This window comes from Mustela putorius, unplaced genomic scaffold (genome assembly GCF_011764305.1).
Source record: "Mustela putorius furo isolate JIRA1106 unplaced genomic scaffold, ASM1176430v1.1 tig00000281_pilon_pilon_pilon, whole genome shotgun sequence".
Lineage (NCBI taxonomy): Eukaryota > Metazoa > Chordata > Mammalia > Carnivora > Mustelidae > Mustela > Mustela putorius.
This window is the reverse complement of record NW_025421343.1, coordinates 6,399,589-6,422,481: the sequence shown is the minus strand read 5'-3', so window position 1 is coordinate 6,422,481 and position 22,893 is coordinate 6,399,589. Positions and strand designations below refer to the sequence as shown.

The window sequence follows — 22,893 nt, the reverse complement described above, 5'->3', positions numbered from 1 at the left end:
GTGTGCAATAAATGTCTTCATAAATATAAATTCAATGCTTTCTTGAGAGCCCATTTAAAATAATAAATGCATGTGACAATGATCTTATTTAGAAAATATGAGTTTTAAATACTGAACAGATTACAACCTATATTGTTTCCTTGGAATTACTGTTCTTTCATTGTAGCTGAAATTTAAAGCCCTTCTTTTTAAGAGACATTATTTCTGTTATAGCTTTGTTACTTTTCAACTTAAAAACACCAGGTAACCATACATTGTGATTGTCTCAAAAGATATTTCTTCCTTTTCATCTGTGTGCTGTTCTATTGGAAGTTTGACCATATTATTAAGTATAAAATGTATAATAGGTAGATACCTCATTGTACAATTGATAGAAACATGTTCTATGGAATAATAGGCAATTAGAAGCCAGCAAGAAAGAAACATTGTATACTATAAATTCCCAGAAAATCAGTATGACAAAACTGGTGGAAAAATGAATATTTTCAAATGTGTCATTATTGATACATAATTTTTACTATAAACTATTATGTATAGTTATATATATATATATAGAATGCTATTATATATATTATAGAAATACTATTCATAAATCAGGGAAAAAATTTCCACTCCCACCACCCTCTAAATCAGAAAAAAATTTAAAGTAATTAAACAAGTAAGACTTAAGAAGGTTCTAATGAAGCTCTTTAACACATAATAAGGAATAACACTTGAGTATGTAACTATACAACATATATTAATAATCAACTTTCTCCAAAATGAACACCTCTTAGAAAAGAAATGGGATTGGGTATTATACGTAAACAATGAGTCGTGGAACACTACATCAAAAACTAATGATGTTATCTATGGTGACTGATGTAACATAATAAAAAATCATAATGAATCAAAAAAAGAAAAGAAATGGGAAAACATATGAACAGATCTTAGTGAGTCAGGCTTTCTTTCATTTATTCAATCATTTATTTATTCATTCAATAAAAGTATGGAACTCCTTTGTATCAGTGTCTGCTGTAGTATACGTGAACAAAACCGATCCTGTGTTTTCATGGACCTTACAATCTAGTGGGGGGAGAAGGAAATGGACATGTAATAGCCCAGCTGTAAGTGCTAGGAAAGAAACTAGGGCAAAACTAACAGAGAAATGCGACGGGGATTGGGGGGTGCTCTTTTGTATGGGATGGTTAGGCCAAATTCTGTGATATGGGGAAAATTGAGTAATGTACATGTAAAGTAAAAAGCAAAGGAAATGATGGCATTCACTACATGGCGTGAGGGAAAAAGCTTCAGGAAGAGGAAATGAACTCAGGCTCTGTAGTATTGGAGGGATAGTGAGGCCAATGGAAATGACTGATGAGGCGAGTGTGAGACATCTCAGTCATGCCGGGTCCTGGTCTGGAAGCTGGACTTTACTCATTAAGATGGGAAGCTGCTAGAGATTTTGGAAAAGAAGATATAGTATCAGTCTGACTACTGTTTTAATACTTTACTCTGGGTTTGGGAGGAAAAATACTGCAGAGCTGGGGAGAAAGTATGATGGTCAAGTTAGAGAGTCTGGGGTTAGGAGCCACAGGCAATATTCTAGGCCCCAAATAATGGTGGTTTGCACTAGGGCAGTTGGTTTTAGAGAAAGTAGAAAGAAACCAGATTCTTGAGATCCTTAAAAAATATTTTGATTTGCTGAGGTATGAGATGTGGGGTGTAGAAGAATGAGCAGTTGATAATCATGCTAAGGTTTAGAACTTGAGCAACTGGAAGAGATACAATTGATATGGATGAGATGGAAGGAGATAGATGTTCCAGTAGAGATGCCATGGAGGTAGATAAAAATAGCTCTAAATTAATTTTTATTAATAAATATATTAATTCATAGACACATAAGGGGAAAAGAGAACTCAGAATGAGTCTGGTATTGTCTGCAGACACTCATTTGGGGATCATCAGACATATGGTATTTAAAACCATGAGACTACATGTGATCACTGTTACAAATATGCATTAAAAAGGGGTCTGAGAACTGAACCTTCCAGCTGTGCAATATGTCTTGCCCTCTGAGTAATCCATGATCTATAGTAAATCATAATCTACCCAATGCCTTTTGTGATAACAATATCTAGTGCTAACCATGTGAGAAAATGAGAGGGTAAGCTAATAAATGGCCCTAGGGTAATCATGATCTACTTGGAAAAGTAAGTTATGTGCCTACCCCAGATTGGATAGCAAAATAAATTTTGTGTAGACTAAAGAATTTAAGATATAAGACCATAGGACCACTCTATGAAAATATTTATTTGATCTCAAAATGGCAAAAGCATTTGAAAGACTATCCTTAATGAAAGAAATGGTAAATTAATGACAGTAGATCTAGATGCATAAAAATGGAAAAAAATGGCATGTCAATGAATATAAAATTCAAAGTTAATGGCAAACTTAGAAATATATACTTTGCAATACAAATAGCGGAAAAAGAATAGTATTTTATACCCTATGATCTACATTATATATTGTAAATTTTACTCATATCTGGAGGAAAAAACAAATATCCCAATAGAAATATGGGTAAAGAACATTAATATTTCATTATAAAGGAAAAAATGAACATCATGGTCTAATAAACCTCTCAAAATATTTACATTGATAGTTATCAACAAACTGCAAATTGAGAGATGTCACATAAGAAAGTGGCAATATTAGAATCCGGATGGTGTCTGAACTTTGACAGGGTATCAAAAAGAGTTTCTTTGTAAAATTGCTAGTGAGAATGTATATTGGTACAAGTGTTCTGGTAGATAATTTGGTATTGCTGATTAAAATTATAAAGATTACAATCAGTGGCCCAGAAAACATCTTTTGGGACTTTATTGTAAGGGAATAATTTTTTTTAAGGCAACGTTTGACTGGTCTAATTTTATTTTCATAACATCAAATTGTTCATTATCAAGGATTCATTTTTGGTTGTTGTTTGCTTTTTAAAAAATGTTTTGATTTGTAGGCTCATATGTCTTTTTTTAAATCCTCTATTAATTGAAAAGTGTATATCCTATTTTAAATACTTATATTTAGGGGCACCTGGGTGGCTCAGTCATTAAGCATCTGTCTTCAGCTCCGGTCATAATCCCAAAGTCCTGGGATCTAGCCCTACATCAGGCTCCCTGCTAAGCTGGGAGCCTGCTTCTCCCTCTCCTACTCACCCCTGCTTGTGTTCCCTCTCTCGCTGTCTGTCTCTCTGTGTCAAATAAATAAAATCTAAAAAATAAATAAATAATACTTATATTTATCATCTTTAATATTTTATAAATTTAAAATTAACTTCTAAACATTATAATAAAAACTTTTCAGCAAGTATTTACATTTTATTGCTTTGTTGTTAAATCTGCGTTGACTCTATATACGAGTATTCATTATTTCAGATTACTTTTTTTAATGAAATGAAATTTTTTAACAAAAATGAACTTTTACTTTAGAATTGTTTTAAGAACAAATTTGTCATACTAAATTCTAGATACCAATTATAACAGCAGTCTCTATTAGACATTTGTACTATAATGTTGCACCTCTTGAGTTGTTCATTTGAATCTCATTTTGTTTGATGTGTTCCCATCTACCAGCCACCAGCCATCCATGCACCCTCGAGTCTCTAGGTTTCTTGGTCACCACTGAAATCTGCTTTATCTTATGGACATTGATGATTCATTACCATTGGCTTCCTTTTCTAATATTTCAAGGTAGATGATGAAACAAATCTTTCCTCCACTCTAGAATGTTTCATGTTATTGTATTTTTGGTTATTTCTGCTTTATAATTTATTTGTTCTCTTCTTCAGGTGGTCTAATAGCCATAGATTAGACTTCTCTTTTCTGTCTTCCCTATTAAATAAAATCTCTTAGAATTTTTGTCTCTGACTAGTAGGGTCATCAAACTTTGTGTACTAAATCTACTGTCTGCACGAATGGCTCTGATTTTATTGATTATGAATATTTTAATTCCCTGTGGTTTTCTTATGTTTTAATCTTTCCCTATATCAGCACCAGGTTTTATTGTGTTCCTTTTTCCATCTGCTTTGTTTTTCAACATCATAGTCATTGTTTTCCATCTTTGATATTTTCTTTTTGTTAATTTATATTTTTCTTATTATTGTTGAATTTACAGAGATGATGATTTGTGAGGGGGTTTCTCCAATTTTCTTTCAGTCTCATCTTATAGAATCTTATAGCCAAGCAAAATTCTGGAACATTTAGTCACGTGAATGATTCCTTTTTATGTTCTATTCCCGTGGGCTTTTTCGGAAGTCCTTTAATAGGTTGGGGGGTTAGAAAGTTGATCTCAACTTACACTTTTTCCTGGAAACCCTCTGATTAATGTTTTTAAGTGGTTTCTGACATTTGATTTCCATTCATACTTTTGGCTTCTGATGTTCTACTTCTGTATCATTGAACATTTGCCAACTTTCTTAATCTATGTCCTTTTTATTTCTCAGTGAGTCATACGTTACCTTCTGATATCTCTTCTTTCTTCAGATTTATTTTAGACTTCAGATTTAAATGTGTTTGCCTTTCCTTTTCCTAACTGAATGCTAAACCCTTTGAGCTAACACCTCTATTATGCAGAGCTTAATATAGGTAGCACCACAAATGATTGCTATTTATTTTGATTTGGGTAGGTTCTCACCAAAGCTGAAACGGGTGTGAAGTGAACAAGAGTTCCTTTTACATAGTTTTACATTATTGCAAGGTTACATTATTTAAAATTGTGTAACGGTTGCTTAAAAGAGGACAAATATAGGAGATAGTTGAAAAATGCCATTAATTCTATTGATAATTTATATTCTGTTTATGAGCAGTATTGCTGTTTCTCAAACAGAACTTTAGTGAACTATCCTTTGGATATTGCAAATAGATTATGTTAAAATACACATGGTATCAATTGGCAAACATGCTAAAATTAATGCAATGCACATTGTCATTCAAATGCTTTGATATTTATGTTTCTTTTACATGTCATTTTAAAAGACAAACAGTCGATAAAAGATTAAGCTAGATGGAATGATCCTTTAGACAATTTACTTCTAACTATAATAATTTAGAAGGCTCTTAGTGATTCAGACAGCACATTATGTACTCAGAGCTGATACTCCCTGGTAGGATTGATACAGTCATGCCATTTGCTAAAATATTAAATGGCTTCTATCCTAGTTGGTAAATAGCTTTTACCATGAGCTTCCTGAGTGGCTACCCACCCATTCTGCTTCTGCCACCTGGCTATGGAGATTAGGAGCACTTCAGTGCTTCTAAAACCTTTTAATCACTGATGCATGCATGTATTGCAAATTAATTTTGGCATGCTGTGACTATTTAGTCTATTACATAAGCTATTTTTAAAAGCATTTATTATTTGCTTTTGATATTCAATTCATCTTCTCCAATTTTATAATCTTTTTAAAAAGCCTCAGATTAAAGCATGTATCCCCCATTAAAAACTGAATCTTGCTCTTACATAATATTTTCTTCAGGATGAAGAAGCGTGGGAATAAAAAGAATTGACCTTACATTGTATGTGTCCGAAAAGGAGCTTTACATCTAGTGGTGTAAACAGTCCAGAAATAATGCAAGGGAGAAGGCAAGGAAGGAGAGCCCTGGGGGAGGTGTGAGATATGGACACTATACCAGTTACTATCATTTCATGGTTCTGCGTAATGTGACAGGTATCAGAAGATCAATGTGGTTAGGATTTTAAGAGAGAAGCTTTTTTTTCCCCTCAGTTTACCTTGCGTTAAGTTACACTATATATTTTCCTTCAAATTAACATTTTCTGGAACATTCTACTAAATATTCACAGACATATCTAATATTTATTTTCATTATATTTATAAATTTTGAAATCTCCTTTTGAATACTTATATATCCCTATAGCCCAATATTATATTGTGAATTTCCCCCAAAACATAATTTTAGCTCCAAAAAATTTTTTTAAAACAATACTTGGGCTAATATGTGTGTATGTGTACATGTGTGTATAATATGCAAACAAAAATGCAAAGAGAACTTTATCCGCTAAACATTTTAATTTTCATATGATAAGCTGCTTTTCAGGTTTTGTAGAAGAATTTACGTATATATGGCATAATAAAGTAGATTTGATATCAATTTTTTAAAATTAGGTTAGGTACTTAGTATTACTTTGGTTGTGATATTTCAATATAATTTAAAAGATGGCAACCCCACTTATTGTAAATCATTATAATAATTTAGATTTTTTTCAAATGCATCTGTTGGACTGCAACTACTCTCATCATCACTGATACACGTTTAAAATCAAGCATTCAGAGTCTAGCATACAAGTAGTTGATTCTCAGCTTCACTTTCCAAGTTACAAAAAGTTTTCAATCTCTCTGAGTCTCATTTCACTTATCTGTTAAATGAGGAAAACATAGTTTCTATCTTGTAAGGTGCTAATAGGAAATAGGAAGGATGATGCACATGAAGTGCTCAAAGAGCCACTAGAACATAAATGTTAGCTATTGTTATTCTCATAGTAAATAAAAAAATTCTTTCTTTTGTAGCGCTAATTACTAAAAAGCATTCCACAGAGTATGCACTAGTATCATTTAATCCCTAGTGGAATTATTTATCCATAGCAAATAAAGTAAAATTTTGTTCTAGGCAATGTTTATAATGCATGACTTAAGTTTTAGTACTGTGCATTTGTTGTTTCCCCATGATAGCCTATATTTTACTTGAGTAGGGGACATGCGTGGTCATAGCTTGCTTATTTAGCAAGATGATTTATCAATATTTGAGAGAAGTGGTAACTGACTTTAATCTTTGGAATGCTGATGTAAATAGGGTCACTTGCCAAGTATGTGTAGAATACTCGTTGCTGAAACAACATTTAAAATAAGGAAGAAAGGAAGAAAGGATCATCACTGTGTACATGCAGGGGTCTGCGGTGGAGGTGGATAAGTCTCCATAATGTTGTGTTTTCCCTAAACCAACATTCTTCAGTCTAGTCTTTCTCCTTTGTACTGTAATCTCATTCATGACTAATCTCATTTAGTCATTCACACAGCTCTTACACAGTGGAGAGGAGAGAACAGATTCCAGTCTTTTGAAATCCTGAAACAGGATCTGTTGAAATATTGCTGAAATTTATCTGCATTCTGATTGTCCAAGGGGAAAAAAAGGATTTTTTCCAGAATTTCAGAATATTAAGAGGAATATTAAATACTATAAATATTTATACATATTTATACTATAAATATTAAATATTAAAATGAATTTTTCAGAATTTCAGGATATTAAAAGGAAGAAGGAGGAAGAAGAGGAGGATGAGTAGGAAGAAGAGGGGAGAGGGATAGACAGATGGAGAGAGGAAAGAAAGAAGGGGGGGTGATAATAGTTGCCATTTTTAAGAACTGTATTGCAAGAAGAAAGAGATTAACGTTCACCACTCTGGGAGTGGGAATTGGGTTTCTCTTACACCCAAACATATACTGAACCTGCTCCAAGATTTTTCCTGTGCTCATTAGAAGTGGAAGGGCCTAGTGATATTAAAGTAGGAAAGATTCAATATTGTGATAAACAGCAGTTGAGAGGAATTGGATCTTGTAGTTATCAATCAATCAATTTCAAGAGATTATGTGAAAGGTATTACTGATAACAAAAATCTGAAAGAACTCATAGTATTTTTCTAGGAAAGTAGTTGCGATCTATTAAGGGGCCATGGGTTTTGCCAGGAAAAAAGAGCATTACAGATCTGTTAGTTGAGATTTTTAATTTTAGAATGTGACATAAATTTCTACAGATTATGGATGGACTGATTTCCTTATCACAATTCAGAATATGAAAATATACATGCCTTAAGTTGTTGTAAGCCTTAGGGTTTCAAAAATATGGATCAGTATTCTTTTCCATTCTATTTGAAACAGAAAGGTATAATCTTTCAAATTGATCACTCCTGGCAAAAATTCAAAAAAAATTATCTTTTTGCATTATCAGTAAAAAAGCTCATTACATTTCAAACAAGATATATTCTAACTGGCTTTCCAAAAATCCTTAGGGAACAATGTGCTAGACTAAGTGCTTAAAATATGTCCCCATGAATGAAATTTCTGCTATCTACATTTACAAACATTCTGAAATCTGGGGGTTTTATATTTTTCAGAGTGGCTCACCTATATTGTATATGTCACTTAATCCTCCAATGAGAAAAATGTTAAATGAGTAGAACATGTTTTGTTGCTCCCTAGGTGAGAAAAATGATCTAAAACAAAAAGAGAAGAAGCTACATGGGTTACTTGCAGTATTCAAACGAATTAGTAACAAATAAATGTGTTTTTTCCCTTTTTCTATCTTTTCTTTTTTTTTCTTTCTCTCTTTTCTCTTAAGAACTTGGGTTTTTGTTCTTTTTATGCTAAAATCTTTGCAGCCAATGACACGACTCTGTGTGGTAGGTCACTGGTGTTACAATTTATGGCATTCATAAGTGCACTGGTTATCTATACTGCATAACCACTCTTATCCTTTAAAGGATTAAACAAACAAATATATATATATATATATATTTTTTTTTTTTTTCCATTTTATGGGTTAGGAAAAAGTTTTTTTCTGCTGATCTCACTTGGCTTTACTCATGCAGGTGCATTCATCTGGCAAGTTTGGTTAAAGGCTGGCTTAGTTGGGATGGCTGGAATAATAGGGGATCTTTCTCCATCTGATCTTTTTACTCACAGTATAAAAAATGTAATCTTTTTTTCATGTGGTGACAACTAGCAAGCCCAGATATGTAATCATTTATCATGTCATGCATGTTGATATCCCTGTGGCCATGATAGTATGATTCTCAAATCCTTTTATTCATGGTGATTCTTGACTCTACCCTGTGAGAGATGCCTTTTTTTCCATAAGGAACTAGCCCTGTTTGAAGCGGAGTACCTTTACAGGTTGCTTCATGGTCATAGAAAACGGTAGGGATAAAATTTTTTTTTTTTCCATTTTGAATTGCTTCTGCTTCTTTTAATTCAATCTGATATTACTCCCTTAAAAATGTTGTGTACCTCATATGTTTGTTATGACTGTTGTTTATACTGTGCCTCAAAAGCCATATCTACAATTGTTTCTGAAATAAGCCTCTCTCTATTTTAGGTAGAGTGTTGAGATGATAAAGCCTTTGAGATTCCTAGAAAGTATTTTGTCTAGCTAATTAAGTCTAGTTGGTACCTCCATGGTCTTTCTGCAACATTAACAGAGGATCATAAAGCCACACTAGATTTAATTCTTACTGTGAGTCCACTTTGGGAATCCTCCTGGTGGGAGAGTTTTCTTTTTGAATCATTTGAGTCCAGTGCCCTCTAATCCATTCTCCCAACCTTCACGAACAGCCTCCTTGACAGCCATCTAGCTCTTGACTACTCAATACCTAGTACCAAAGCGAGTACTATATCTTTTTCAATTTCTATTAAATTTAGAGACTCGCTTCTGATAAATATTTTCTGGTCAGTTTTCTATTGCTGCATAATGAGTACCATTAATGTAATCATCTATAATTGTAACCAAGTTTGTCTCTCTTAAAATTGATTTGCATGTATTAGAAACAAGAAATTGGCTTTATCTGCAACTGATTTAATTTTTATCACTAGGTTAGCGGTATGAATACATGCTAACTCTTTTAAATAATTATAGTGTGCCAGGCATTGTGCCAAAGATATAAATCCATTTTCTCATTGTGTCTTCAGAAAAGGTTCCTTCAATGAGATCCATACTATTGTTTCACTGGTATGGTAACCAAGGTTTAGGAAAGGTATGTAACCTTCTCGATGTCAAATAGAAGGTAATAAACCTGGGATTCAAATGTTATTATTCTGACAGCAGAAACAGTACTCTGCTTGCATATTTGATTAAGATCTTTAATCAAATGATTAAATGGGGGCTTAATAATGATGAGGGATAACTGTAATCAGGGTCAGTACCCTATCTCATCTTTATTTGTGAAACAGCGACAAGCTTAGTATCCCATTGCATGTTCTTGAATAAATCCTATTTTATAAAACTCAATATCATACATTTGTTAGTGGAGCTATGTTCTGACTATGAGATATCTAAAAATTCAGTTTCCATATTTCATTCAAGAAGTTTTTCACATAGCACTGTGAAATGAACAGCAGATTGGGGCCTTCCAAGGTGTGAGATTCAAGATTGGAGCTGCAAATTCACTACATTCCTGTGACAAGGTTTTCCTCTTTTTTTTTTTTTTTTTTTTTTTTCATTTAGCGACTCAGCTGGAGCAGGGTGGGGCAGGGTGGGGGATGATACGCTAAGTGAAAAAGATCAGAATTGAAAGTACTTAAAGAAATTATGCTTTACCACATTCAAACACAAACCGATGTTAAAATTAGACTAAAACATTGCACTCCTTAGGAGTCCTTAATTTGCTTTCTTGAAAGGAAAAAAAATATATATAATTATCATACCATTGCTTATATGCAAATTATGATTTTTGCACTATAGCAGAAGACTTAAACCTTTTAAAGGGCTGTAAATCTTCTCCTAATAATTGTACTTCCCTATTTAGTTAGAAAGCTATCTGAGTTAAGGTATACCTTCAACCTAACTTCTGAACTATTAACAGTTCAGAATTTAACTTCAGGAAAGAAAATGCACATATTTCATAACATAATCAAAATCAACTGATTCTAGAAATTGGCCTGAACGCTTACCGTTTGTATAAGGAATGGAAGAGTCTGACTTTTGCCTTGTGCTCGGAGGAATGCTGTAAGAAGTCTGAGTCAATAACCATCATGAGTTAATCCATACACAGCAGTCTACCACAAAAGGTTACCCAGACATGGATATGATATGGCAGCTACATGGTTTGTTCTCCAAAATGATGTAAATGAGAAAATCCCAGCTATCAACAAATAAAAGAACCTTCAGGAAACCTTCAGGTATCAAAGAGGGCTTTACACCCCTCCTGTTCTCTTTTCATCTGCTCACAGTCAGAAAAGAAAGTCAAAACAAAAAACAAAAGCAATTGAGAGCTCAGAACTCTATGGCCAAATGAAATACACTTTTGAACAAAGAAAACAAAAGCATTCTTCTGTAAGGGAGCTATTTTTCATCATATAACAGAAATCACATGTTTGAAATAGAAATTAGGTTTCAAAAGCATCAAAATGCAAAATCGTTTTCAAAGGTTTCTTACACTAAACAATTTATATATCATACCTGTAAGTAAAAGTCAGGTTCATATTAATTTTAACATACATGTAGATTAGCTAGATATTTAGACTTGCATTAGCCGTATGCAAAATATATTTACATATCAACATTTCATTATGATTATCTGTTCACATCTTTCTCTTGGTCTCACACCTCTATTTTAAATAAAGATGTTTCCTGCTACGTAGTCTTTTGATCATTATGCAAACTTGTGGAATATAAGTATATAGGATTCTCCTATTCTGCAAACTGCTAATCAGATAATGAGACTAGAGAACTGTTCGTAGAGTCATTTCTCAACCTGTCTTTTATATTCATCATTTATTTTTCTTTTCACATGTTTTTATTTTTACCCAGGGTTGAGGGAGGAGGAGCAGGAAGAGAGGAGTTATTTACGTAGATAATGTATTTAGTATAAATAGGCGATGCCTGGGCTGTAGGTGACCAAACTATCCTTTCTGGTAGAAAATTACTTCTCTATAGATGGTGCTCAAGCACGTGGGAGTCGTGGGCACTGCTTTCACTTAGCCTCAGCAAATGGTTCTTTTTCCCGTTTTTATCAAATCCAAAGAGGTACAGCCAGGAAGAAAGAATTCTTTTATATCTTCCCCAATTTCAAAAAGAAAAAAAAGCAATGGAAAGGGGGATAGCTAAGACCAATAAGTATGATATTTGTTCTACAAAAGACGTTTCTAGTAGATAGTTATTTTTACTAGCTCGTTCACAAGTGTATTTACTAAATGGGCTTTAAATTTGATGTGGCTTTTAGGGAATACCTACCTGTATTACTTAGAGTGGCAGCACAGCACAACCAAAAGAGAGCAGGCCTCAGATAAAATCCTGTTTCTCCCTTAAATATTATAGTGAATTTCTACAGCCTCAGTGTCCTCATCTGTAATGATACCTGCCCTAGAGAATTCTTCTTGATGGCATTTAAGGGATATCAAACAAAGGACAAAGTCCCCACGGCCTAGTGTTGCTTCTTTTCCCTGAGGCTTTCAAAATGAGTAATACCCAATGTATTTTTGCTGAGTGTAACTGAGAAGGAAGCATGCAGTATTCATGGTTTGCTACTGTGAAACAGAGAAAACAAGATATGACCCCAACTACCATCACATAGAGAGTGCTACTACACATGCTGGCTATTTCTCTGGTATTAAAAAAAAAAAAAATGTCAATACAGTATCATTGCAAATCTCCAATTGGCCTTGCTTTCTAATCCCTTTCTGCAGCCAGAGGCAGCACATGTTGATCAAGGCAATAGGTGAGAACGCGAAGTTCCCAGAAATAGAAAGTGTAATTCTGATAGGTAATTCACTAGAGGAAACACTTCAAGGCCTCCATTTATCACTTGTGAGCAGGTGCCTCGGTGGGGGTAAGTTTATTTGCATTTTAAGGGGCTTTCATCAGAAATAGGAACCTAGCATGAGAGGAGAGAGGCGATCCGTGCGGTGTAGTTGCAGAACTTTTCCAGCTGAGTTTGCACATCGGCAGGGCCGCACTGTTACTCAGGCTTTAGAGTGCCAGGAGGAAAATCATGGCTTTGGGTTACGCTAACACTGAATTTGAAGAATCTGTTTACATCCATCAATTAGAACTTGTTTGTTCCTTGTTTCTCACGTTTTCCCTCATCACTCAACAACACAAGCCTAGGTTCGAATGAATGATTAGCCATCACCTTGGCACTTCTGTTTCTTTGACATTTCAGATCTAATACTTAGAGATATCTCTGACAGGTTTCAAATGTCCAGATTTTTGTTACTGTTTTCCTAGGCACTCCAAGCATCCACTGGGCTGATGAGTTTCTCTTGGGAGACTTTATTTTCTACTTTAGAATACGTTCTGTGGCAATAGTGTTTCTAAAACATAGAACTTCTTCCCTGCTTCCGTCAAGTTTCAGCCGAAAATGTAGAATTAGTAGGATATATCTATTAAGAGATACTGCAAGAGATAACAATTTTAGGGGTGAGCTAAACAAGTCTGCGATGTATAGGGCAAATTGTCAGGAACTCTGGGCACAGGTAAAGTTGCTGTCCTACAAGGGAAACAGCTCTGTTCTTAAGACATTTCAACGGATGATTTCAGGCCCACCCTGACCAGACCGGATATTCTCCCTGTCAGCTAATTATGGACTTTAATCACATCTACAAAATACCTTCACAGCAACTCTAGGTTGGTGTGTGATGAGTAACTACAGATGGTAGCCTAGCCAAGCTGACACATCCAAAGATTGTCACGGTCTCCAAATAATGAAGATCTTTGAAAGAAATAAAAGTCAATTATAGTACAACGATCATATCAAATACTACGTAGCCATTTTTGTATAGCCATTAAAGGTAATGTTTATAAAAAGTTTTATGAGATGGGATAAATGCTTCTTCTGCAATGTTATCAAGAAAAATGGATAACAAATCATATAAACAGTGTTTATTAAGTGGGTAAAAAGTTCTAGTGAAGAGGGACAAGGAATGATTCATATTATAGGATGAGACTGTCTTGTTTGTAGGCTATAGTTTCGAAATGTGTAAGTGGAAAGTTATTATTGTTCTAGTAAGTTAATATTTCATTTATAAGTAGACTATATACTTATATCATGCTGCATTTAAACATACTTGTGTTCACGCTCGCTATCCCTTGATCATCTGCTTTCTCCAAGTTTTTTCCAGATTTGGCCTTCTCTGTCACTAGCCCTGACACGCTTCTTTCTATCTGTTCTCCCCATCAAGCCCCACTAATCCACAGCCGGTAGGGAGAGCAACAAGAACTGTCCATGTTCACGTTCACCATCAAACTTGATCATATTCCTTATAGTCCCTCCTCATACTCATAGCACAAGTTTGAGAATTTATGTACTTTGATTCCTACACGGGAGAAATAAAAAAATTGAGTATATTTTCTGTAACTAAACTCAATCTTACCATCATACTCCCTGGAAATGAGGTACAATGATCCTCATTTTACTCAGAGGAAACCAAGTTACTGAGAATTTAAGTAACCCAATCAGCTGAAGGCAGCAGATCTTCCCAGTTTGAAAAAGCATCTTTATCGTTAACATGATCTCATTGGAGTAAATATGTAACTATCTCAAAATTCAAATTCCCTACTTGAGTTATTTCTCTCATCATACAGTTTTTCTTCTTCTTCTCTCTAAGTGAGTATGTCAATTTATTGGGAAGGTAGTTATTACTATTGGCTTTGGGGTGGCATTGACCTCAGCCCCTACTGTTGACCACCAATGAGAAGTTGGAGTCTCTTGTAATTCCTATTCTGTTCTCTTAACACAGGTTCTCCAGGCAATTGTTCTGGAAGAGTCAGTTTGTGCCTCCATGGATATTGATATTCTTGCTCACTTCAATGTTCATAGTGTTTTAGATCCTCTCAGGCCTGGCTGGGACTTCTACTCAACTTCTGTTTTGCCCTGCAGTGTTTGCGTCAGGTCCCTTTTCCTTAGTGCTGACCTCAAAGGCAAGCTTGCTCAACAGGGAGACCCCTTCTATAAAGCCTGGGAGCTGGGGGAGAGTGAAAGGCACATTCCTAAGACTCTGACTTTGCCAAAACATGTCACAAGACCACATCTGCTCTCTGTAGCCCACCCATAGGAGCAGAGAGAACAAACTAGAATCAAGGCACACATCTTCTCCCACTTTCCTTCTATCTCAAGTGCTTTGAATAGTTCCACCTCTTCCCCTGTGTGATCTTCTCTTTCAATGGGGAAGCTGAAAGAAAAAAGAAGGTAAAAAGAGAAGAAAATGAGAATGATGGAAATTGGGGAGATTATCTAACCTTAATGTATATGCTATATTGTGTTGAATTCCATTGCAATTAAGAGTATACCTCTTGAATGCATATTTTCTTCCTTGATGAGTTGTGCCTTGAACTTGTAATAATATCCTGTACCCGTTATACAGGTAAGTCATTAACAGTACTGTGAGTAGTAATTACAGGTAGGTATTCTATATTTTTGGTGAGTTAGACTTAACCAGGAAAGCAATCCTTGTCTGACTGAATAGCTTTATTTGCTTTTCTCATTTTATTTCAGCTATAGTATATTAGATATGGAAAACAGTTCTACTTTTTGCTGAATTGCCACATAATCAAATGATTTGAGGTTTACTCAATTTGTTTCTGGGTCTCCGTTCCTCATCTAGAAATTCGATCTGATAATTTGAAAAAAAAAACATTTCTAGTTCTAAAAGCCTGTGATACTTCTACTTTAAAAATTACATTAGAACTTTGACTTTAAGTGCAATTAGCACTAATCAGTCTTGCCCGGGCTCTGTAGGTGGTTCTTTATACTCTTCAGGATTTCTGCCGTTAAATGATTTGGTGTCAATGTCTACAGTTTCAGATTAAAAAAAGAAGCAGCAGCAGCAGAGGAAAGGAGGAATATACCAACACAAACTCTGTAGGCATTAATTTCTCAGTGTAAAAGCTTTCTGCACTACAGGAGGCTTCAGTAGAACACCTGTTTTAAGCCCCTGTGTTGTAGTACTATTGAGATGATACCTCCAAAGAATTTTAATTATGGTAGGACTTGGAGACACTGGAGTAAGCTTTCCTACCTGCCTGTGGTTCATTTACACTGTTATCAGTTTAGTTCAGCTGGAGCTACAGTTTCCAGAATTCCTTCCCTCTAGGGTTTGGGGTTTACATTGACTACAACAGACATTTTGCATGAGATTTGGAAGGCAGTGGTAAAACAATAGCCATTTTTCATGCTTTAAGGTTGCTGCAGTGCTTCAAATAATGTGGCAGTTGGCCCACGTTGTCACTGATCTGTCACCTCACTTCACCTCATAAGTGTGGGGTAGTTTCCAACCATGTGGATGGTCCACCTCCCGCCAGTTCTCTTCCTTTGGTAACTCTGAGTTTTGGATCCCATGAGTGGGTAGATCCATAGTAGAAGGTACCGGTATGTCCTCCAAATCACCTATGTCATCTAGGTTGGAGGTGGTGAGAAACATACATATGCTATCTTTTTTTTTTTTTTTTTTTTTTTTTTTTTTGCCTTGTGTCCTATTTTTATTTCTTTTTGCTGTATACTTACACTGAGGAGAGACAGAGGGTTCTAGTCTCTTCCTTTTCTTATAAAGACACTAATCCCATCTAAAGATTCCACTATAGTGACCTCACCTAAATATAATTACCTCTCAATGCCCCAGTCCCCATACTAAATATTGGAGGTTAGGGTTTCAACATATGAATTTTGGTGAAGGAGACCTTCAATCCATAACATTTTTCTTTTTATTTCTTTTAGTGTGGCTGCTAGATAATTTTAAATTAATGTGTGGGTCACATTATATTTTTATTAGATAGTAATACTCTAGATTTTCATATACTTGTGATGCTATCATAGAAAACCGACTAATTCATTAATTTTAATATCCCCCAAACCCCTGTGTGGATTAGTGATGTTATTAGAAAAACCCCCCAAATGATATTTGATGTTCATCTAATCAATTCTGCTTGAACATTGCTTTTACATGGTGAAAGTGGTGAAGTAGCTTTCTCTTCCATTCCCAAAATACAGTATCGACTTAGAAAATCACCTGTGGATAAGACTTCAGCTGACCAACTCCACTCTAAACAGTGTGTTCATTTATTCCTTCTTTCAACAAATATTCTATTTTTTTCTGAGAATTAATTTCTCTCTATTATCATTATTATCATTATATTCAGTTAGAACAAATATTCTTTAAATACCACCTATGTATCAGTTACTTTTCAAGGTCCTAGGGGAGAAAGGATCCAGATTTAAACATCTTACAATAAGGTCATGTCCTGATGGAACTTAGAGTTTAATGAAGGGACACAGAGGAGAAACTAACCAAAAGGATGACTGGAGAGTTCAAAGTGGATCTTGAACAAAGTAAGAAATAAGGTGATAGAGAGTGACTAGACATGGTTTCCTTTAAATGGTTTGAACAATGATAATTTCTTTCTCAAATTATTACAGCATGGAAGCTTACATTGTGTTAAAAGGAATGACTTTATTGGTTAAAGAAGTATACAAAAATATAATAGATAATTTCAATTTTATTTATTTGAAGCAATAATGGGGGAGATTCTAGAAAATCATGAATTTGGAAATAAAGGTGACTGCCATTGGTATTCCAGGTGTGGCTATTGAGATTTTGGAGCTGGTGTGTTCAAGATCAATATCAAAAATTCAAGGCTTTCCAGCTTCTTAACTTTATTGTGAATTGCAGGCATAAAGTAGAGGATCAGTTACAGTGTTGTCAGTGAGCACAAAGGAATCGTACCTCTTGGCACTTTTAAATGTGTTTATTAATATTTAATGTGTCTGTAGGATGCTTTGAAGGATGTAGTTTATACAATTAGAACATTTTGGGGGGATGAGTCATAGTACATGAATCATGTTTATTATCTGTTCTGAAATTTAAAATCACCAGCAGGTTTCCAAAATGCACGTTTATGTTCTCAGGAAGATAGGAAAGGACAAACCTCTGATGATAAAGAAAACAATGCCACACAACACACTTCAGAGAAAAATAGCATTTCTTAGAGACCTCAGTGTTGAAATCATGCGGTAATTGCATGGAAAGAAATTCAGTGGATCTGACATCTTTCTTTTGGGTTGGCCCGTGAGTTGTCTATGAATGGTGTCAGCTTTCCACTTGTGCCGAAAACATTCAGTAGTTCGGTGCCAAAGCAGTTTTGACAAACTTTTTCATTGGTGCCAGTTCTCCTGATGGTGTGCTCTCAGTCATTGCTTTTGAATTTCAAATGGTTGTAAAACTCCAGGGGTTCACACTCTATGAATGAAATGAGACAAGAAGATGTCAGCAAAACTGTTTAGCTGCATTTCATCATTTCTTTTTTTCTTTCTTGGCTCCAGCGTGGCTTGAGACCTGGCATACTGTATAACACAGTAAAGTGTTAGACAGAAAGTGCTAACCCAGTCGGAAACAGTGAATCCTACAAGGAGAAAGCAGTCAGCTACCAGAAAGGGATTGCCGACGCCTTGCCATGCCTTCAGGCCTAGAAAACAATTATAAAAATGGTACATTTGGAAATCACTCTGTCCCAGGCAAGAGGCAATAAATCGACTGAGTGAATGTACATGATTTGACTACTGATATAAACATGATCTATATGGCAAACACACCTCAACAAGAAAAACAAGAGTTTAGTCTGGTACCCAGATGTTATTCAAATACACAGCTGTCGGGCACTGCATTGCCAACATTTAGTGAATGTAATCCCCCAGCGCCTACATTGTTTTACATAGTGATAACAACAGCAACCTTCTTCAAAAAGCTTAACCAGGATCACTTCGGTAGTGCGATCAAACTGCCAAAGTGATGCTGGCTTCTGAGGGAAGCTACATTACGTTGAAGGATCTGAACCCTATTGTCTATAATATCTCCATGACTGTGCGTTTAGGAATGTTGGAGTTCAAGAAAAATAGAATACAGATTAGATTGGATTATAAGGTAAAACAAGAGGGAAGGTTTTTATAGACCAGCTTTCACTTAGGATGCTGAGATAAACATAACTGTACCACCAATTCAGGTGGCTTTTCTGTTAGTCAGTTTGACTTGAATGCAAAGAATGCCGTCCACATGACATTAATCGACATTAATACCAGGCCACATCTGAGCTTTCATTTATATTCTTTCTTCTTTCTCTCCTTTACCAGAGCATCTGGCCGCACATACATGGTTGGCCAAATAACCAAATTCTATGATTGTTCACAATGCTGTGGTTTACATTTTCCTTCCATATTTCAGTTTGGTGCAGTGGAAATTAATACCTTAGATAATCAATCTGGGACATAGGAAAAGTATGCATTTTCAGTGAATGACTCAATTCATTGAAGGAACAAGGAAACTCTATGAAAGCTGTCTTGGATGTCATACAAATTCGCTTAACCTCTGCCGTGTCTTTTGTAGGATGGTGTGGGTTATGGAGTTGCACTCTGCAGCTGATTCCAGGAGAGTAATTAGGAAAAGAGCCAATCTGCTATTCATAGAACTCTCTCCGAAGCAGAATAAAAGATGTGCAGCCTTTCTCTTCCACTGACCCATTGCAAGAACACTGGAAATACCTTGCACTAGTCTGTCCCCTTAAGAGAGACCTGAATGGTGAGGTTTAGTTGTAAAAATATTCGCTAATATGCCAGCCAAATGTACAAATTATGAGCACATTCATGTTGCCATTTTATTAGATAGGGAAAGGACTATGGCAGATCAATGCTTTCTCAAACCTTTGTATTAATTTTTCCTTGGCTCTCCAATAGATGGAAATGACTATTTCTATTTATGGACTTTCATTGCTTTCCAAATATATTCTTTCACATGGCTGGAATTTGATCATATAGCCAATATATCTCAGCAGATTTTACATGCATGACTATCTTCATATTGATCTTTTTAAATTGCTGTAATACTTTGCACTGTGTCTAAAGGCACACAGGGTTTCTTTTACTATAATGCACAAGGGAGCCTTGGTGTTCACCTCTTCTTTTCACTTACATCCCCTCTGTAAGTTCTTATTCTTACTTCTCTTAGATAACAGAATTGCAAATGTACATATCCTGTACCTTGTGTGCACAAAAAGCAATGTTTCTCTTTATTTTGTGTCAGAAAAAGCTCCAGTTTCCCCCGAGTTTCTGTTTTGCTCCCAAGGTCTCCCAGGGAACCTCGGTCCTTCAACATTAACTCAAACTCTTCCTAATAGAAGGTCATTGGAAGGTAAAAACAATTAATGTTTAAAATCATATTGGGGTATTTTTCTCCCTGTAAAGCTTACTCTTTGCCGTCCTTGAATCTGTATGGAAGAGGAAGTTTGTACGTGTTTAACTAGAAAACATTTGCTTCATCTGCTGTCCTTTGGTCTTCAACTGGTCCTCAGAGTCTAGGTCTACAGGGGGTGTCTTTAGTCTCTCTCAGGGTCTGGTATGCATTAAAGGTGTGTTGCCCAGTTCTTATGGGCATCTTGTGGCCATATGACAGAGACTGTCAGAGTCATCTCCATCGCCCCTATATTCTGATCCCAGACCCTTCTAATCCACCAGTTCTCTTCAGGTATCCCATGGACTCAAAAGTCTAGGACTTCTAAGCTCATTTGTCTGCATCATGTTGGTCCCTGCGGACTCTGAGGGGCTGCTCTCCAGCCTGGCAACCTAGACACCCCCAGAATGCTTGTGCCTTTATACCTCAGAATGACATGTGGCTATGGGACTTTGCTAAGGTCAGTAGCCCTTAATCCTAATGTTAAACTTTTCATCTCTTTCCTCTACCCCCATCCCTCAACATACATTTTTCTAGAGGCTTTATTTTTGGAAGGGGATGTTCATAGGTAAGACTCTTGGACCATTTTTTTTTTTTCGCCATCACTCACTGCACATATCTTTGATATGAGCTTTGAGAATTTAGAAAAAAAAAAAAAGTCTTTTCTCAGCAGGGCCTAGGTTTAAAATTATTGTAATTACTAGTATTCCCAAAATGTTAGGTTGGAGATTCAAAAATGTTCAGTAACTCTTTTATTCCAGACTATATTTTTCTTCCCCTGAAGGAATGGATGCCTTTTGTTTAAGAGATAGAAATTCTCAGAAGAGCATGATTGAAAAGAAATAAATATATGTGGAAATATTTTAAATATGTGTCATCTTTGTTTTTTTAATTTTTATTTATTTATTTATTTTTTTGACAGGCAGAGATTACCAGTAGGCTGAGAGGCAGGCAGAGTGAGAGGAGGAAGCAGGCTCCCCGCTGAGCAGAGAGCCCGATGCGGGGCTCGATCCCAGGACCCTGGGATCGTGACCTGGGCCGAAGGCAGAGGCTTTAACCCACTGAGCCACCCAGGTGCCCCCATCTTTGGGTTTTTTATCTATTTATTCATTTTAGAGCCCGGGCTCTGGAGACAGACTGCATGGATTTGGGTTTAAAACCTGGCTCTTCTGTTTACTACTTATGTGATCATGAGTATTACTTATCCTCCTCTTGTGCCTCCCTCTCTCTGTGTGTAAAGTAAGGATAATAATAGTATCTATATAGTTATACAAGGATGTTAGTAAATGAGCTAATGTTTATAAATCTCTTAGAATAATTCCTCGCTGAAGTGCTTGAGTGGCTCAGTCTGTGAAGCATCCGACTCTTGATTTCAGCTCAGGTCATGATCTCAGGGTTGTGAGGTGGAGCTCTGTGTCGAGGTCTGCATCAGGCTTCACACCAGATACAGAGCCTGCTTAGGATTCTCTCTCTTCCAGAGTATCTGGGTAGTTCATATGGGTAATCACCTGACTCTGAGAAAAGAGAAATTGGAAATATTCTTACTGCAAAAGTAAAGATTAGACATAAATAATTAAAAATAAATAAAAATTTAACTGAGTGTCCACTATATGTCAAAGTCTGATCTAGGCACTGAGATTACCACTGTAGATAAAACAAATTTTTGACTTTACATCGTATAAATTCTTAGTGTGAGTGAGGCAGCTAGTTAAACAAGTGAAAATGAATAAAATAAATTAAAATATTGATACCTATTTCAAAAAAACTAACTAAATAAGACAAATTAATGTGGTAGAGGTAGATTTACATTCAATGTTCCCAGGGACACCCCCACAAGGGGACTTTTTTTTCTTTTAAGAGTTTATTTATTTTTGTCAGACAGAGATCACAAATAGGCAGAGCAGCAGGCGGAGAGAGAGGGGGAAGCAGGCTCCCTGCTGAGCAGAGAGTCCAATGCGAGGCTCTATCCCAGGACCCTGAGATCATCACCTGAGCGGAAGGCAGAGGCTTAACCCACTGAGCCACCCAGGTACCCCCACAAGAGGACTTTTAAGTAGAGACCTGAATGAAGAGAAGCCAGTTGTAGGAGGATGAGAGAGGAAGGCACCACGGATACATCAAGGACAGAGAAAAAAATGAGCTCATTTTTTCCAGGAAATACAAAGGGCACTGTGGTATGAAGCCTTGGGGGTTTAAGCAAAGGACTGACATATTTTGTTTTATGTGTACAAGTAGAAAAATCTGACTGCTATGAAATGAATAGATTGCAGGGGACGAGTATGGAACCAGGGAGACCACTTAGGGAGCAATAGTTACAGTTCAAATGAATGGTGGGTTCACCTGGGACAATCATGGTGATTATGGGGGCAAAGATTCACATACTAAGATTCATATTTTGAAATATGGCTTTTGGTGTTTGCTGAGGATCTGTATGCAGTATAAAAAAGAGTCCCTCCAGCCAGGAATTGGGTAGCATACACCTCTCAGCCATACACTGTTTTTACAGCCTTTGTTTTATACATGGGGAGAACCCCAATTTCCACTCTTCCCCACATTTGCTTTGGGGTTTCCAGCAGAGAGACTTTAAAAGGTTATTTGAAAAATCAAACTAAGATATACCTTTGAAAAGAGGCCAGATATACACTTGAAAGTAAGCCCAGTCACAATAATTACCTCAGAAGAACATGGAGTCAGACATTGAAGATGTACAAGGGCATAGTGATTTAGTTCAAAGGGAGTAAAATATTAAGCATGTATTTTATATGTTGTGTAAAAGAAAAGTCAACCAAGCATCATTAACATAAACCTTGATTTGAAAATACCAGCCATGAGAAGCTTCCAAAGGGGCACTCTAACCTGGTGCAGGAGGGTACAATTGTTTAGGGAGGGTTAAGTAGACAGAATGAGTGGCAGTTGGGTTG

General features: G+C 35.9%; 1 protein-coding gene across 2 annotated transcripts in view; it reads left to right on the top strand.

Annotated features, from left to right (window-relative positions):
• LRRTM4 (leucine rich repeat transmembrane neuronal 4) overlaps nt 1-22,893 on the top strand; it is a 710,220-nt gene that overhangs the window by 450,429 nt on the left and 236,898 nt on the right. The window lies entirely within an intron of this gene.